The 18,865-nt window shown below is 38.3% G+C and overlaps 1 protein-coding gene and 1 long non-coding RNA gene across 3 annotated transcripts in view; one reads left to right on the forward strand and one right to left on the reverse strand.

Annotated features, from left to right (window-relative positions):
- The window catches only part of LOC109483256 (RE1-silencing transcription factor-like), a 55,708-nt gene extending 51,015 nt beyond the window's left edge, over positions 1-4,693 (forward strand). Inside the window, exon 7 of the mRNA XM_019786245.1 lies at positions 4,106-4,693. The gene's annotated coding sequence lies outside the window, so the exon portion shown is untranslated. The remainder of the gene's footprint in view (positions 1-4,105) is intronic.
- A 4,648-nt stretch (positions 4,694-9,341) lies between these two features.
- Positions 9,342-18,865, reverse strand: part of LOC109483258 — an 11,572-nt gene continuing 2,048 nt past the window's right edge. For both annotated transcript variants that reach the window (XR_002141008.1, XR_002141007.1), the window contains exons 2-3: positions 16,983-17,153; positions 9,342-10,385 (exon numbers count right to left, since the gene is read on the reverse strand). This is a non-coding gene — a long non-coding RNA (uncharacterized LOC109483258). The remainder of the gene's footprint in view (positions 10,386-16,982; positions 17,154-18,865) is intronic.

Consider the following 18,865-nt stretch of genomic DNA (forward strand, 5'->3'; position numbering starts at 1 on the left):
GTCCGTCGCCCCACCCCCCCCCCTCTCAGTGATACCCCAGTAGGGGTGGTTAGAGAGTACTCAAGAAGAAGAAGAAGATTTCCTTTACCACACACGATATAAAAACTGTAGGTGTTAGTTTACTGTAGCTGATGTAGAAATCCTTGGAATAAATTTTTTGTCTCCGAGTCTCTATAAATGTTAAATCATCGTAAACAAGAATTGTGCAGTTTTGAAGGCTGTCAATAGACGAGTGACTGGCTCTACCTTTCCCCCCCCCCCAACGAAATGCCACTTTTGACCTTGGGATAACATACCACTCTTAATCAGACTCGCTGAAAAGGACATGTCACTTCAATGAGAGTCAATGAGAGTCCGCACCTTGCATTCTTTGTGGCAATGACAGGTCGATATACCTTCAGAAGAAAGAAAAAAAAGGTCCCGTCGGTATCTCGGATATGGAATCCCGTACAGTTTATCCATTAACAAGGACGACTGCCCATAATGGAAGTCATTTGACTTTGTCCATTATGAGTTTTTTCCCGGTAACTCATTTTGCTTATTATCATCCGCTACTCATCAACACAGCTCTGATGACGGAGAGATTCCTGCAATATGGGGGCTATTTCACCCCCGTTATCTGATATCCTGCCCGCCAAATGTCTCATTATGCATACATTATGAGCCGTGTGTATGAAATGTGCGGGGATGAGATGTGGGGAGGGTGATGGATGTGCTGAGAGTTAATGACGGTTATCTCCCCCCAACATCACCCCCCGTCAACACGCACACGCTCCGGCCAGAATCTCCGACATGTCCGGCCGAAATGAAGATAAACCCCAACTTTAATCTACCCGTAAATTGCGTATTATGATGAAGCTGGTGCGGAGAATTGGATCCCCCTGCCATCATAGAAATGTGCACTTTACAGGCCAAAAGATGCATAATTTAGTTAGCTTCTAACAAAATGATCATTACTTATTCAGGAAAGAGGTTGACCAGGTATCAATAAGATATGATTTTTCTGATCGGGAGTTAACCTGGAGATTTCTGAAGTAGTCGGAACTTGGAGAGCGGTTTGGGACTTTAAAAGAGGATGAGAAAAGAGAACTTGTTTTACAGAATTGGAGGTGACGCTCTACAACACCTTCCATTGCAAACCCCAATAGACCAGAAAAAAAATTTTCTTAAATTTTCTATTCAGTACCATTTTTAGATTGTTGTGTCTGGTGTTTTATGGTTTCAGTCAACTGTTTCTGACTAAGACACCTCTGATTGGTTCCCAAAAAGTTTGTAGCCTTAGAAACAGTAAAATAGGGCTCTGATTGGTCACTTGCAAGACATATTGCCATGACAACCAGGTGTCTAAGTTTCAGTGTACTTCTTTGGAGACTGGTGCACTCCTGATTGGTTCCTAGGAACTTTGTAACCTTGGCAACAGAAAAAAGTGGTCTGATTGGTCATTTACAAGATATATTGCCTTGACAACCAGGTGTCTTGTGACAGCATGAAATGTAGTTACTCAATGATGAAAAAAACACTGCTGTAATATGATAACATTTTTATCTTTTAAGCAACTTGACATTGTTAATACAATAGTATACTGTATACTGAGCATTCCAGTACAAGGTGTCTAAAAAATCAACTCTTCTTACTTAGTGTGATCAAACTTTCCTTCCCTGTTTGTACAATACAGTATTGGACCATCTGTCTAGGGACCTCAAACATTTTATAACAATATAAGCATGTAGGGTCAGAAAGGTGAAACCATCATGTTGAATACAGGTCATGTGGATATGGCTTGTGTAGTAATTTTCCACAGGATACACTACATTAACCACGTGTTTGTACCCAAACAGTCCTGTAGGAAGCAAACTTTCACCACTCACCAACATCAATTGATCTTTGGTGGAGGGTAGGAGAATGTTTTAGGATATCAAATAATGCTGTTGTTTCTTTAACAACTTCTTTAGTTTGCATTCTCTTCTCAAATTCTGTTTGTTTTTTTATGGTTGTCCACCCTGTTATTGTTAGTGATAACAAAGTGAATGAATAATACTGTGGTAGTCGAAATAAGTGATAACTTAGAAATATAAGTTTGTCCTGAAGACTTTTCTTGTCAGTTCCCTTTCATTTTATCTTTACTTAAACCTGTTTCTACTCATGATATTTGATAAAGTACTGTTCAGCTTGTTCATAAGAATTTTGGTGGGAAGCATGTAAAGAAAGAATTTAGGGGAAGGACAGCAAAGTTGTCCAGCAAAATTCTGGCACCCAACGTTCGATTCCCACCAAGCGACCAAGCCATATTTCTTGCTTATCTTCCGTCAACAGGAACCATCTATTTCTGAACGACGATCTCAGCCTTTCGGTTGGTATGATATCATTGCCGCCATTTTTGGTCCTTTTTGCGGTGATGAAAGATGGAGATCCTAAACATGCAAATGGCGGGGTCAGTCGTACGAGATGGCGATGCGCCGCGTATACCGCTGATGACAGCGCGCGCCCGGAGATGTAATCGCATCAGGGCACCGCCGAGTTATGAAAGTATGAAAAGCCATTACAACAAATGCTTGTTTAATGGAGGAATGCAATGTAGAATGAATGGGAAATGGTGCGGGCATATGCCCCGACATCGCACCATGGGATTAACCACCTCCCAAAATCAATTATTCCCGGGGCATGTCTGGAATGGGGAAAATAATGTGGCACATAATTTGACATCGGAAATGGTATATATTTTTGGAAAACCAATATCACTCGTTTGCATCAAGCATAAAAGCCTTCTCCACAATTACGTATTGATTCAGCATTTGCACTTCCAAATGGAACCCTTCAACCACAAATGCTAATTAGAAAATACCCAACAAAGTAGGGTCCAGTCCAGATGAGTTTTCCCGCAGCTTTTCTGCCGCGTATAGTACGTCAGAACCGCCTCATGCCCCTTGGGCGAGCATCTTGTGGGTTTTAATTTGCTGTCCGGCGAGGGTTTGAACGAGGTTATTGTGGTTGAAATCCTGGCTGCAGAACGGAGCGGCAAATTTTCCGTGAGACTGCATCGGAGAAAATGAGAGGTTTTCCGATAATTCTTCAGTCAGGAACTGGAGCTTCCCCGCGAGTGATCGAACCTCCTAATGGTTGTCCACATGTATCATACACAACACATAATGTGATGTATATCCAGTCTACAGCATGATTTTGGAAGGCAAGGAAAGCCACGTAGGAGCAGTTCTCTTTTCACACCTTTTTTAAGCCTCGTAACGGAATGAAAACTCTTTCTGTAATTAAATTTCTCTCCAAAATTATCCCGTTTTGGAAAGGAGTTGGCCATCAATTTTTGCTCCAGGGAGAACACGGCAAATTTCACTTCTAGGATAGTCTAAACAAATTGAAATCAGTTTCTTTTGTAAAACTGCCTCTGGTCGAAGGAAACAATCAGTCGAAATCAATATGGATGCTGATTGGTCCAACATATAGATTAGTAGGCTGACCAAGATAGCTTTTCATCCTTGAATCTATATTTATGCAAATGAGGGGAAAGTTTTAGGACCCACAAACTTGTCCAAGGTACTTGTTACATGTGGTTTCACAAAAACAACTCGATTAACAATGACCCTAATTTTTTGTAATAAATCCTTTTTTTGAAGATGTACTGCACTGGACAGACTTGCATTTCATATTACAACAATTTTGTTTATGATATCTTTTGACCATCATCTACAGTTGTAATAACTAAGTATAGTGTTACTCTTGAAACTGTCATCAACAATGGATGATAGTCATACATGTATATGATCTTCTTCTTGGGCCCTTGTCATCTGTATCATGTATATGATACATGATAATAAAAAATATATGTATGGCAAGTTGTAAAATAATGCACTGTACAGACTACTAGTATGTAGTCAGGATGAGACTATGTAATGTGTACTGTTTCTGGTGGAATTTCTATTATCTTGGCACTCTCTGATGATATAAGATGGGCTTCCAAATATTGACATATTTTCTTCAACATGCATACCTTTTGTCAGCCCTTATATAAGTGGTACATTAAAGAGTGAATTCAAAAACATGTCTTTTGTTTCATGTTGCTGATTGGCTACTTTTCAAATCTTGTTGTCTGCAGGTTGCAGCTGGGCCCCCCCTGGGATGCAGTCTGTCACCATGGCAACAGGATCAGATGTCTGTCACCATGGCAACAGGATGCAGGTGTCTGTCACCATGGCAACAGGATGCAGAAGTCTGTCTACATGGCAATGGCCTTCTCTCACTAGTGTCCACTGTCTTCAGAAACAGGATGTTACTGTTGGTAAAAAGGTTGCAGAAATGAGATTATATTTTACTGACATCTCAACACAGAAAATAATAGTTACATAGTACAAGATGGCATCTGGTATCTTCTAATTTTTTTAAAAGAAAAAGTACAGGTAAATTCTTGTCACGCAACCCAACAAATTTCTTAACTTGAAGTATGGTTACATAATACATACCCTACTTTCTATTTTACAACTTAGACTTTCTATTGTACAACTTTATTTATTTCATAATTAGTTATTTTAGGATCGGGCAAAGTATTAACATTATGGCCTACTGTACGAAGGCCCTCTTGTTATGATAAGTTAATACACGTAAATATAAAACCAACAAATGAATTTATGGCTATATCTATAGTGATTATTTTCCCAAAAGCCATTTTCCTACACTCCAATGTAGAAACTTCCAGGTAGATTTTACCTGATGATAGGATATTTTTACTGTACTGCTAGATGCTCAGATGGCACATTCCATAAGAAAAGTGTCGCCCTGTAATACTTCAAGCTATCAATTCTTAACAGAAACTGTACCTTTCAGTCCATTCAATTCAGATTCCTGTTGACATATGATAAGATTGTTATACAGATTTATGCTGATCCAAATGGAAATATCAAATTTCAAAGCAAACCAATGATTGCCTATCCTCTTTTTTGTATGTGTGTGTTTGTGCTCAGATATTCGGTTTCGGGTGTCATAGGTTTTTTTTTAATGACTGATAGCTCAGGTGTTGTTTTCACTTCTATTGTTTGTGTGTAGGTAAAGTCAGAGCAAGAGTTCACACAGACCTTGAAATACCACCTGCATGTATGCAGTGTGATGGAGGTAAAAGTTGTGCAGGTATTTCTGATGTCTACCTGTACTGAATGAATGAATGAATTTTTATTTGCGTGTCTTGTGACTTTTGTCGCCCAGCCCATATGGGCTTAAAAGGCCACCAGAACATAAACATTGACATAAACAGAATAAGGTACAGAAATCCTAGAAACATAAAGCCAAGTCCAAATCAAAAAGTCAGACTGGAAACATCAAATGAAATTAAAGAACTTAATACAAAGTCATAAGCGGTACATAAGAGCCAAAAGTGCACAAAGTCAACTCAAAATTGTCGAAAGTACATAAATGCAACTCAGAAGTACATGCTAGTCTCTAATCTAAATACTTGTGCCAGGAACATCATATTTGATGGACATAAAGGAGTTGTACAGGTAAATAGGTTTATGTGGTGCAGGTAATTTTGAATTTAATTTATCTGCAATGTCTCTTTTGCTTTATTCGAAGAGGAAAAAATCTGCAGCAAAAATAGTACCCTTTACCAAGGACGTTTTATTGTCCTTGCCTTTACCAGTCTTCAGAAGTGGCTGGAAAGAGCTGAAACTGGCCAAAATAGACAGATAACATGCCTGGGGAGTTGGTACACCAAAGGCGTAGTTTGCCGTTCCAAAAATTGTACTCCTCTAGCAGACCCTGACATGTTACATGTATCTGTCTATTTAGCCGAATTCTGCTCTTTCCTAGCCTCTACCAGGCACCACAGATTGCTGAAAAAATAGTAGAAATTGGCCAAAATCAAGGGATAGTATACCAGAGAAGATCCGGCCAGAGTGAAGATCCAAATTGCGACCCACGGGTTTTTCTATTTTTCCAGCGATCCGCAGTGCCTGGTAGAGGCTACTCTTTCCAGCCCCTTCTGAAGCCTGGTAGAGGCTACTAAAATAGGTCTGCACACAAGACTACTTCCTAGCCACAAACCTCCAGGCTGCCTCAGCCCACTGGGAATTCTCAGTAATTAGACAAGCTAATCACTGTCAGAGGGGTGCTAAAGAATGGGCTACTGTTTTCTGGGTCTCTCTGACACTGCTTGCTCGCTCATACATTATGTCAAATCAAGTCCTTTAGCAACCACATTTTCCTGAAGTCTGAGTGGCAAAACCTGATGCCTCTATGATGCTTTTTCTTTGTCCATATTATGATTATGACCTTGAGTCCTGGGCTTACAATACTCCAGCAACACTTTTCAATGCTGGGTAGACAGATGAACAGTGTACTTGTGCCAGCAAAAATGAGTGAAGTTTGGACAGTACAAATTTTAGACGGCCTCATCTATGACAAATGCCACATCGACATTGACAGTTGAAATATCATTTTCAATACAGTTAATCATTTTTATGAGTGAGTTGTAATTTTCCAAATGAAGCTCTTTATATCCTAGGCCACACCAATTTAATTTGTTGCTTCTCTGATTTTTTTAGAAAAAATATGAAGCAACAGGGCGACAGGCTGGAAATGTTACAATATGAGCCATGAAGTCAACATACCAGGCTGGTTTATAATTAAAACAATAGATTTTGAACTTTAAATGAAACAAGGTTGCATTGTTACATTGAAAAACTTTAAAAACTAGGAAGAAAAGGACTTTTTCAACCGTTGGGGCCAAAATATGTCTTTCATTGAGCATTTTGCAGTTGATTCAGAACCTAAAATCTTCTTTTTTTTTTTTTGCAAATCAGAAAAAAATGGACAGGACGAATCTGAGAAACAACAAATTAAATTGGTGTGGCCCTAGGTTGAAGAACTTAGTAAATATACCTGTTTTGGACCACAACAGGAAAATCATACAGCTCACAAAGCATCATGTGTGGTCGTTCCTTTTGTATGGGTTATCAAAAAGGGTCATATGAATATATTGACACTTATTTGCTTAGGTTCCAGTTACTTTTTAAGTCAACATTTATAGAAGGACCAAATCTATTACAATCGTGTAATACTAGTATGTGAAACAAGGACGTCATTCCGGTGCACAAAGTGGCTGCCATCCTTGCAAATTGAAATGTTTGTTTGTCCCAAATCTAGGGTATTAAAGGAGCAGTCTTTACAGCAGGGCTGGAAATACAATGAATTTTGTTACTGGTGTTGTCACAAATTTCACCTGCAATTTTTAAAAAAATTCTTATAAAATACTCAAAGACATGTCCTTGAAATACCCAAACTGCCATTGAAATACCCAAAATTTCAAGATGTTCATTTTGATTCTGCAATTTTTTAAATTTTTCATTTGAAATAGCAAATAAGCATTTTTAGCTCTAATAGTATCGTTTCAAATGAGGCAATCCACCTTGTAATCATCAATGGCAGATTTACAGCACTACAAAACCATGCTTATACATGTACATGTAATGTTCTGCTAACTTTTCTCTCAACATTCACATCTGTACCTGTGAAGACCAAATCTCCTCTTCTGTAACATGTTTGATGCCCATGTGGTGTTTCTTTATCAAACAGGACGGTGTATGTTTTCTACCATGGCCCTGTTATATTTATGTGTTGCAACTCAACTTGTCATAGAGAATTTATTGTTACAGCTGGGAAAAGTTCAGTGGTTTTGCTTACAGTGTTGAACTTGAGGTGGACTGGGCTCGTTAAGTCTCAGAATCAGGACCAGCATACATAAACAAAAACACCCCTGCTTTGGTCTGAGATGACGTCACATGCAAGACCGGAGTTTGAAATACGTACTTGCCTACAGACAAGCAAACCTGTCTTAATGCTGCAATGTTGTAAGTTGTCAAAAATTTTACTTTACTTTTAATTGGAAAAACTTGATGCAAGTACCAATCCATTGTTCCTGTGTGACTAGAACGCACATCAAGCTTCCGTATGCCCGATAAACAGTTGAGCCAATCTTCCACTGGTCGTGACAGAGAAGACAGATGCTGTGTACAGTGTATGTAGGTTCCCTGTATTGGGAACATTCACCTACTAGTTCTTTTGGACAAGTACAAATCAACAGTGGAAGATGACATAGCATCCCGTCCTAAGGCCACACCAATTAAATTTGTTGGTTCTCGGATTCGCCTCATTTTTTTTTCTGATTTGTAAAAAAAAAGATTCTTCTGAATCAACTCAAAAAGGCTCATATTTTGCCCCTAACAGTTGAGAAAAGTCCTAAATTCTTCCTAGTTGGTACAGTTTTTCCATCTATCAATGCAGTGGTTTGATAAGAAGTTCATAATTCCTTGAATGTTTAGATTTTAACCCAGCCTTTTGTGTTGACTTCACGATGCCATTGCCTATCGAAGCATTTGAGGCTATAATAGGATGCTTAGACCTGTTTTTAATTTTTTTTTACCCTGTCACTTCATATTTTTTCTGAAAAAATCCGAGAACCAACAAATTAAATTTGTGTGGCCTAAGGACTGTGACCCTTTCCACTTTCCAGTAGCAAGTAAATGACAACAACCGCGATCACTCTTGGTTCCGAGGTAAGGCCTCTTTCAGATCACTGGACTACACTTGCTACTCTGGGAGATTGTATACATGCATGTATATGTTAGGACAGGATGTGAGTCCGAACAACAACAACACAATCACAGAATCTGATATAAACACGAATCAAATACACACTGATTCAGAAAACACACAAACTGTGCTATCAGGATGTCATCGTCGCTAAGAGCTGTTTTTAAGAAATACCACTATATCTTGGCAAGTGTGACAAGACGATTTTGCCTTATCCATATGTTTACACTACATATTCTGTCTTACGATGTAGCTCAGTGGTCAAAAGTCATCTAACCAATAATATCTGTGACCAGCATTCTACTGCCATGTATCTGTATCCCTGTAGTATTTCTAACTTCTCCTTTCCACTGCAGATTTCGGAGATTACTAAGCGACTATTGAGCAACCAATATTGGATTTATGTGAGCCTTGATTTAAGAATTAGAATATGATGCACAGTGATAGTATGATTTAATAGACAGCAAAGCCACAAAACGTTAAAAAAAAGAATCATACTTTGTCTATTTCATATTTCATAGACAAAGTATGATTTTTTTACATTTTGTGGCTTTGTCTTTTAAATCATACCATCATTGTGCATCATATTATATGTATATATACAGTATATAGCAATTATAAGAGATAAAGAAAATCTTAATTTTCAATATTGTCACTTCATAAGAATGCGGAACATTTTCATTAAAATACATCTTTATATATAAAAGCACAACAAAGACAGCAATAAGCATCCACGGACACTACAGGTATAGTAAATTAAAATCTTTATTGATTGATCTTTTCTGAATGCAGCATCAAAAGAAGCGTGATGTTATGACATAAATTAGAAATATAAATTTTTCCACAATGACTAACTGAAAAGTTAGTTCCAGACATGGGTCCACATCAGCAGATATTCGTCAACAGAAAACCAAAGACTTGCTGTAACCAAGGACATTCTACAACTTCTTGCCATAACAAACGTCCATGAGAAATTTTGCTGAAAGTAAACTACAAAAGCTGAGGATTATTCTGCATTAGCAACAGATGTACTTGTTGAAGCAACACAAAAATCTACATCCCCTGCTTTGTTTTCGTGACAAAGGCGGATAAATTTTCATATTCATGTGCACGAACACAATGGACAGGAAACGCGTTATCTCCTGTATATATAACAAATATGCACAGGTTATTACATAAGCAAAGGATTGTCCTGTTTTGTAAGCACAGAACAATGGATCCCTGGGGAGTGTTTGTTTGTTCTACCTACAGGGACAGCACGACAATTTATGAAACGAAAACAATCGGGCATGAGGAGGTCAAAAGAGCTTACAGCAGTGATCATGGACACTTATGGGAGCGTCAGTTCATACAACCCTATTACCTTGACTTGCATATGGGTCACTGATAATACAACACGGCCTGGGGCTGAATTATGCCAGATGATTTCCCTTGAACATAGAACGCAGTATGAGCTTTGAGGTGAACACGTGGAATGTCCATGGGAATAAAAACATGATGCGTCGGGGAAATATCTCAGCCTAACTAAGCTGGGATGTCATATAGATAAGAGTACGAGTCATAATCTTCAGAAAAAGAACTTTCTTGAAAAAAAACAACAGCACATCCTTAAGTTTTCTTTTCAAGACAGTGTAGCAGCTAATGTTTTCTTAACGTCATGTTGTGTTGCCAAATGTCTGTAGTGAGTCATTGCCATTGTTGTCTGCGTAAGATGTTCGCTTCCCCCTTCTTTTCCTTTTTCCGACCGTCCTGTTGTCTTCCAATCACGCCAGTGCTCTTGTAAAGCCCTGTCATCTCTGTGGACAAAACAACACAAGAGCTTCCTTTTAGACGCACGTATGAATAACCACTTATGAGTCATACCAAGGTGTAGTCCGTAATTTCTGCATGACTTCCTCTGAAAACTGAATATTCGTCCCATACAAATCATGTTTATGGCTTGGAGTGGGGATGCCAGAGCATAAATCATACCCAACACACCCACATTTCTCACCCAGTCAGCCTTTACCCCGGACATATCTGAAATGTCACCAATATTCTAAGCCACGGCCACTGCTCTTCGTCTTAGATTTACCACCTGCAAATTCTTTTGCATCCTGCTGGAGTGATATCTACGATAATCCTGGGGATTATCAGGACGGTGACCCCAGCCCTCGACAAACCCCATCTGGAGCAAACACACATTCAACCCAGATTTTACGCAAATATTGACTAATGTTACATGTTTGAGTTGCCATCAAACAGATGCAAAGGAATGTCCCTTTATATTTGTTAAACACACACTGGGTGTGTTTGGCTCATATGTCACGACCATCTCCAAATACAAAAACAGTCTCCTTGCGGTGGAACGCACTCTAAACCAGTGCTGTGCGGCAAATTCTTGCAAACTTTTCTCCCAAGAAATGTTTTGACAACGTCACCTGTCGCGATAACCTGTCAACCTCGACTAGCCCCCGAACACATTCATCTTCCCCACCCTGCCCTCCCCCGCTGCTGTAAACCCGAGTGGTACGGCCCTGTAAACTGAAAATATGAGCTGATTAAGAAATGTGTTTGCACTAGAAATGATATTTGCTCTGCAAGAGGGGGCGACATTTGATATGTTACACCCCACCCCTAAGAGCAAATAGACAATTCTGACTATAGCAGCAAATGCAGACAAACCAGTATGAGCACAGATGTGTACTCAAGTTCCATCCTCTGCTTGGTTAAGCCTTTACATCTGACAACTTTTAAAGGCCAAACAAATTTATGTATGTTTTTCTGGGCCCATCGATCAATTTTTGTGGGGTTTAGATTCTCTCTGCCTCAGTTAAAGACGTAAAACTTCTTTGACTTTTTAGGACTCTGCTATGTTTAACTTTTTGATTCCGCACTTGACAACACTGTTATTATTGACTGGAGGGCAAGCGACTGTGATGACAACATCTCTTCTTCCTGTCCATAAAAACTTGAAAGAATTTTGATCTCAAGGTTAAGACAGAAAATTCTAAAACTTAAAAGAAAGAAAGCTGCTGTTCCTGATGAAAAAAAAAAAACAACTTTTTGTGAATGTGATGACAAAATTTGATGATTTTACACTTAAAGATGTATTAGAGGAAATAACTGATGAGCCAAGAGTCTGTTTTTCCACTTTTTGTTGCTTACATATCTGTCTAATCTGGCACATCTTTTAGAAAATAAATCTTGATCAGTTTGCAAAGTTATTGCCAAAGTCTTGCAACTCTAGTTTTCTCCCTTACTGAAGATGGATAAAAAAGGATGCTTTGGATTATTTTTTTGAGTGTTTGTAGGCACTTTAATCGGGCTTCCTTAATGTACTACATGTATCTTTTTTTCGCCAGCCAAACGGTTGGCATATTGGATACGGCAATGCCACTTTGACACTGTCTTGCAGCCACAGAAAGGTACAATTAAAACCCTGAAGGATACCCCCACTCCGTAACAATAAAATGACAGCTTCCTGCAGACTCTCTCGCCCAATTAGATCTTCTGCAATGCGGTTGACCCGGGATGACTTATGACAACACCAAGACTGACAAATGCAATTACTCTAATGTAGTCCAAGCAATGCATCATGTGCACCCTCTAATAAAGACATGGACCAAGGTTCCGGCTACATTCTTCAGGCATGACGAGGATACATTGTGAAGTCTTAGACCAAGTTGTAGTCTTCTGTAGTGCTCATTGAACCTAACAGGTAAAGGTACAGAACCCGGATCTATGCTAGCCTCCATAGCAGGCTTATAGAACTGGGGGTTTGGTGGTCTTCGGTTCTTTTCTGATCAGCCAGGCCGGCTATGTTGTCTATATGTAATCAGAAAATAGCACATAAAAGATCCCAAAGACCCCCAAAACCTCCGGTTTTTGGCATGCTATGGAGGCTAGACCTACAATGTATGCAAGCTTGGCCAACTGTCTTCTTTTTAGGGGTAAATTGTCATCTTTGACGAATCAAAGTGGTCAATTGTTATCTTTGTCTAACGAAAATCTACATATGTCATTCTCAAAGAATGAGTATTACAACAAAGTTTTCCTTATTTTCAAATGCCAAATTGTGAACATTTTAGACTAACTCTTAAACATCGTTAGTCTATAAAATTTTATCTAGTAACTACATCCTAAGTAATCTCTGCAATTTATTTCTTTATTTCTGTTTTATCCAGTAGTAGAGTTTGAATTGCCTTTGAGTATATCAACTACCAAGTAACGTTTTAGCTTGGTCAGGTACAGTATGCTATAGGTACAATTCTAGTTTTCTACCTAAAAATTTTTACAGGTATGCAGTCCTACAGTCTTGGATGTTCAGAACTTGGTCCATCTTCTCGTGTCGATTCTTTAGAGTGGAAACAGAAATCTCAGAAACTTGTTTCTAATTTTAGACACTTCTATTGAAATCTGTTCGTCCGTCCGGATGAGAGCTAATTATCCCGGAGCAGAGACGGCCATGTGTTTACCAACGTGTCTGTGGCTCAAATAATCACTGATGACAGGAGGGCTATGGGCAGCTCATCTGACAAGGAAACATGGCTACCTTGGGTGACTGAAAAAGATTCATGCTGTAGAGATGCTTTTCTAAGATTTCACAGAAAAATGTCTCATGCTCTCACACCATTTGGGGTTCTACCAAAAAAAAGCTGATATTTTCAAATGTTGAATTTCAATGTTGAGGCCGTTTTGAGGTCTAGCCAGACTGCCCGCCCACTCAGATTGACAGGCGGGTTTATCCAGGGTAGACAGGCACCTGGCAAGGGGACCTACCATCCTACCGGAACAGGGGATACAGGGGATCAAGGACTGGCCTATTACACTCGCACAGCTTCCATTCTCTATATCGACCAAAACGTTTGCAAAAGAAAAAGAAGAACTGTTAGCACTTGTAGCTCGCTCACCATAGGAAGCTCATATGAAGCACTTGCCCCTACAGTGTACATGACATCAGTAGAAAAGAGTGTAAAATGAAAGAGCCTTGACACCCCCGTGGAGGGATGTGGTGGCTTCCTAATCCTGGATTAGAGGGAAAACTTTGTTTAACCTTGGATTCTACTTGAGTGACGGAAAATTCCTTGCACTGTATTCTGTAGTCCCCATCTTTAAACTTAGCAAGAATGTCTTGATACCTAAAAGGAAATGAAAATGGAACTTGTGAGAAAAAGTTCTTCTTTATCACCATTATTCTTTCATTAATTACACTTGAGAAAAAAAATCATTTTAAATTCAGATAATATAGGAATGCATGAAATGTCTATGCAGTTTTGTCAACAAATACCAGCAAGCTGTCTGTAGAAAATAAGGTGTTTCTTCTAAATGTGATGGTGAACCGTAATCAGACCACAAAGAACTAGAATAACACTCGGTCTGACTTCTTCTAAAGCAGCTTCTGAAACTTGCCGATCGTCCATTCCTTGTTGTGTTCCTAAGACCGTTTCAATCTTTTGTTCTTTTCCTTGCAAAACTCTGGTGCAGACACCTGGGGGTCATACCTCAACTCTGTCTTTAAAAAATAAGAATTTGTAAATAAATACATGAATTCCTTTCCTGACCCAAGGGGTAATGTGCTGTGTCCCATAGCCCTGACGAACAAAACCTTTGGCAACAAAAACACGAAAAACTTAAAGTTTTAAACCCTTTTTGCTGCAGTTTTCATACTTGTGTCATTATGAAAATGTTTGGGAAGAAGAAATGGTGGAAAATAGTTGTGCAGACCCCCAAGGCTGATGTGTTCTCAGTCAGAAACTGGGGAAGCGTGCATTAGTTGTCATCAGGTGAGCTAAAAATGTCTGGGACCACCTCTAATGCCCCGGCAATATGGCACGCACATGACCCCGCTTCCTGGGCCATCAAGTGCACGATGAAGAAGGAAGCCAGGATGTGGCAGACGACCAGATTTGTTCGCCAAGATCGTGGGACACATACTTTGTAAACTGGGAGGCAGTGTGTGGTTAATCTTCAAGCAGATGTGTGAGGGCCTGCATGGAGGGGGGGTTAAGAATTACATGTACGTAAAACTTTTGCGCCGATTACGAAGTACGTTAAATTCTCAGAGCTGATTACAAGTTTACACTTTTCGGATAATGTGCTATCAAGAATTACGTTGATTTTTTTGGGAGGCTGTCTACGGATTACGAAGGAATAAAAAGGCTTGATTATGCCTTACGAAAAAGGGCATGCAGGCCCCCATGTGTAGTTCTGCTTAGTGTTTCATGCATGATTTTGAACCATTTTAGGGCAGAATTTTTTTATTTCTATATCCTTTTGGTGGTCCCAGTTTTTATCTAGTTGGCCTCCCATCTATGATCACTAGAATGATTTAGAAAATGGGCGTAAAACATCAAGCCAAACCTAACCTCTGCTTGGAGATAAACACATAAAATCAACATTCTAGAGAAACTTTTTAATTTAAAAATTAAGACAAAAGAAGGTAGATAATTCAGAAGTGTTGATATCGCGATAGCTAGCAGCACTTGCCTACTTGGGGCCACATTTACTAGCCATCTTTCTGTTTTATCTGAATCCAATGTAAATTGTATACAATTAACCTAACAGTCATGTTTAGACATATTTCTTCACAAAAGTCAAACTTTAAAACTATACAGCACCTGTACATACAACTGGTATAGTTATATTGGAAAATTTTCTCCCATGATTTCAACCTGATGCTGTATTAGCACAGAACTCTTTGATCTGGTACCGTTTCAGGTGAATTTGTGCAGTACGATCAAACAATTATGGTTGACAAGCCCTGCAAAAGGCCAGTTGAAAGATCTGTGAATCAGGGCTTAAAACAACGACTAATTACCAGTGAATCAACACAAAGGGCCTTTGTCCTGCTCATGTCAGGCTTCCGCCAGGTGTTTCAAATACTGAGCATTCAGCTTCAGACAAGCCTGTTGTTAATTGTAACAAATTACAAGGAATTGCTATTTAAGGAAGCGCCATCCACATTGAATTTGCTTTTAATTCACGGCACTCCCTCCATTTCGTGAGCACCATTTCAAGAAATTTATCTCAACCAATCTAAAGAAACCGGTACAACGTATCTGTTTTTACGACTTAATGAAAATATATAGAAGGGTCACAGCACTGTCTATGTGTTACGGTATGAATGGAATGAAATAAATGCAAAATGTTTAATTCATAATGTTTTGTAGAAATTTTGAGATGCTAGACATTACAGTGATGAAATATTTCTACACATCTATCAAAAATCTGCATTATAAATGAATTATATATTATAGAAATGCTAACACAACTTCTATTCACAGGGTCTATTCTATATTCTTTTCTATTCTCGACAAGAATATGTATTCATGTAATTTCAGTTACTAGTATTCAACATGAAACTATCTTGAAAAGAAACAAGTGAAAGAATGTCATTTGTTACCAATTATATTTTGCAGTTCTTTGGAAAATGTTTGTTTACTCCACCGTCCACATTCAGTCACTAGAGTCATCAGTGTACAAATTTTCCGGTCTTTACCACATCATGATCACATGTGATTTTTTTACCTCCATGACTACATGAAGTAAAACCACTGAAGCAGACATTTGTTATGCATTGTTCTTTCATTAGATAGCAAAGTACAAATGTAGTAAGATTTCTTGAAGCAATTACTTCACAAAATGCTTTAATTTGCTGTACATACAGCCTGCTAAAACGCATAGCCTCCTTTTAAGTTTAGTAGTAGCCTTCTTTCTAAATTATGTGCTATTTTCTGATTGCTATGTGCTATCTGATGACTACTGGGTAGCAACAAAATGCAAAAAACTACATGGGGAAAAAAGATGCAAAGATAATAACAAACCATGAACAAAAGTTCTCCAGCATAAGACTACAACAGGTGCGCTGTGTATTGATGTATAGAAAAAGAATGTTTCATTATGATGACTCCAGACACATTCTGTAAATTTTGACACTTCGTGAAACTTGTTCCAACAACATTCAGTAATCCATGAAGATAGTAGTTTTCCATAAAGTAAAATTGACAATTCATCTTGTTTTCAAAGTCCATCAGTAAATACAGTAAACCGTATGTATATATTTGAGCGTCATTTGGGCATTTTTGCAACATATGACTGAATTTCATCCACTAAAAAGATGCTTTAGTGTTTCATGGTTTGTTAGAGTATAACGAAAGGAATACTGGATTATTAGCTATACTAAAAAAGAAATTTTACAAGCTGACATTTCAGTAACATTCCAGCTACCTTCCTTAGTATTTGCTACTTCTTGCTAAGAAAATTGTTCAAGTTCTGAATGGGCAAGAACAATAATCTTGACATATTTATCCGTCCATTTGTAACAAGTACGATGTATCTAAGGACTCAAAATCTTAACCACGTCACGCGTCATCCTAAACTTGACAGAGAAAAGCAGAGATGTGTGATCTTACCTTGAATGGCGGCCAGTTCCTCCCAGGCTGCTACCTGTAGACAGAAGTTCAAAGGTTGCGACCCCCTGATGGTGTTGCCAGACTTCCAGAATGGCACACTTCTCCACTGGGAGGGTTACTCAGTCACCAGCAATGTGAGCATCCCTAGCCTCTACCAGGCACCCTGGATTGCTGGAATAAAATAGTAGAAATTGACGAATATAAAGGTCCGTGGGTCGCAAATTTTATCTTCTATGGCCTGGGATCTTCTCTGGTATACTATCCCTTTATTTCGGCCAATTTCTACTGTTTTTCCAGCAATCCGCGGTGCCTGGTAGAGGTTAAGCATCCCCCCAGAATCTGACTCTGCAATAGGAGAGATTTAATATGTTCGCCTGGTATCGAAACCTATTTTAGCCGCCGAGTCTCTTCGGAGCATACGAGAGAGACCATGGTAGCTAAAAAATGGTTTTGCGGAGAGGTCGAAATAAAATAAAACCACCCAGAGAATTTATGAATTTACAGATTGGTCACAGAAAAAGGTGGACTGAATAAAAGAGAAATAACCCAAAAATTTATGAATTCACAGATTGGTCATAGGAAAAGATGGACCGAATAAAAGAGAAATAAAGTAAAAATTGAAATCCACATAGTAATTACTTGTACATAAGGAATTTGAAAGTGGACACAAGAGGTCTGAATGCCTGAATGATGTTTTTTATTGCAAAGATCCCATATACATGTACTGGTAGTTCTTTTCAATTGGTCTTTTTAACTATGATATGCTTTTCAATTATATTTTCATGAATCTTATGTTTCTACTTTATTATCAATAATAAATGAAATTGAGCTTTCAGGAAATGAGTTTTGTATACACATTATACATTTTTCATACCAATTTGATTTTGAAAATTAATTTTGACTTTGTTCCATTGACTATGATGAAATGTTCCATGTTTATTTGAATTTTGGAATGCAATTGTGGCATGACTACCTAATCAAAACTTCGTAAATTGACGAAAAATGGAAGTGGATCCAAAGACGTCATATTCATATTGATAACTGAAGCCAACTGTTTATTGCAAACTTCTTGTGTGTTTCTTTTTAATTTTGACCAATAAAGTAAAGTATCAATGATTGTACAATCAAGGGGGTTAAAAAATCCTTGGTACAATATCAAGCCTTCAATGAAGAAAAACTTAATGCTACCAACCAAATAAAAATGTGAAATATATATATATGAATATTTATAATTCAAAGAAGAGCAATGAAATTTTATTTTCATTTAGAAGTTAGCTGATTGAAAGTCTTGTTCCTAAATGAATTGGTTGCTTTCTTTGTTATGTATAACTATAGTCAGTTTTAATAATGAAATTCAAAACAATTGAAAGATTTAGTCCAAAAGATGACTTTTCTTCGTATGGAAGGTAGAAAAAGGAGATACAATGTTATACACATCACCAGGAAAAAATATAACGTTACATATGTATACAGAAACTTCAAACCTTGCTGTTGATTTCATAATACGTTTGATTTTTTTTTTAATCCCTCTTTTTTACAATAACTTACCTGGGTGAAATGTTGAATCGTACATTTCTGATAAACATTTCCGGATTATTTCTACCAACTCCAAAATTGTTGCCCATATAATACTCGCAGTGTAATCGTTGTTATGCTAGTAATCTAAAAACAGACTCACGAAACCCTATGGGACAAAAACGTAAACACAGGCGCCAGCATTTCATTTTACAACGTTACAACCCTTTGTAAAAGCAGAAAATGTAACTGTACGTTTCAAAAAATAAAAGGCAAAAGAAAGCCGTCAAGCAACTCTATCCCGAGTAGAGACATCAGAATCGAGCGGTCACCCCAGTGGTGAACTGAGGGAGGTTAATACCTGGACT

The sequence above is a fragment of the Branchiostoma belcheri genome, unplaced genomic scaffold, assembly GCF_001625305.1.
Source record: "Branchiostoma belcheri isolate BF01 breed outbred unplaced genomic scaffold, Haploidv18h27 scaffold63, whole genome shotgun sequence".
NCBI classification, from domain to species: Eukaryota; Metazoa; Chordata; class Leptocardii; order Amphioxiformes; family Branchiostomatidae; genus Branchiostoma; species Branchiostoma belcheri.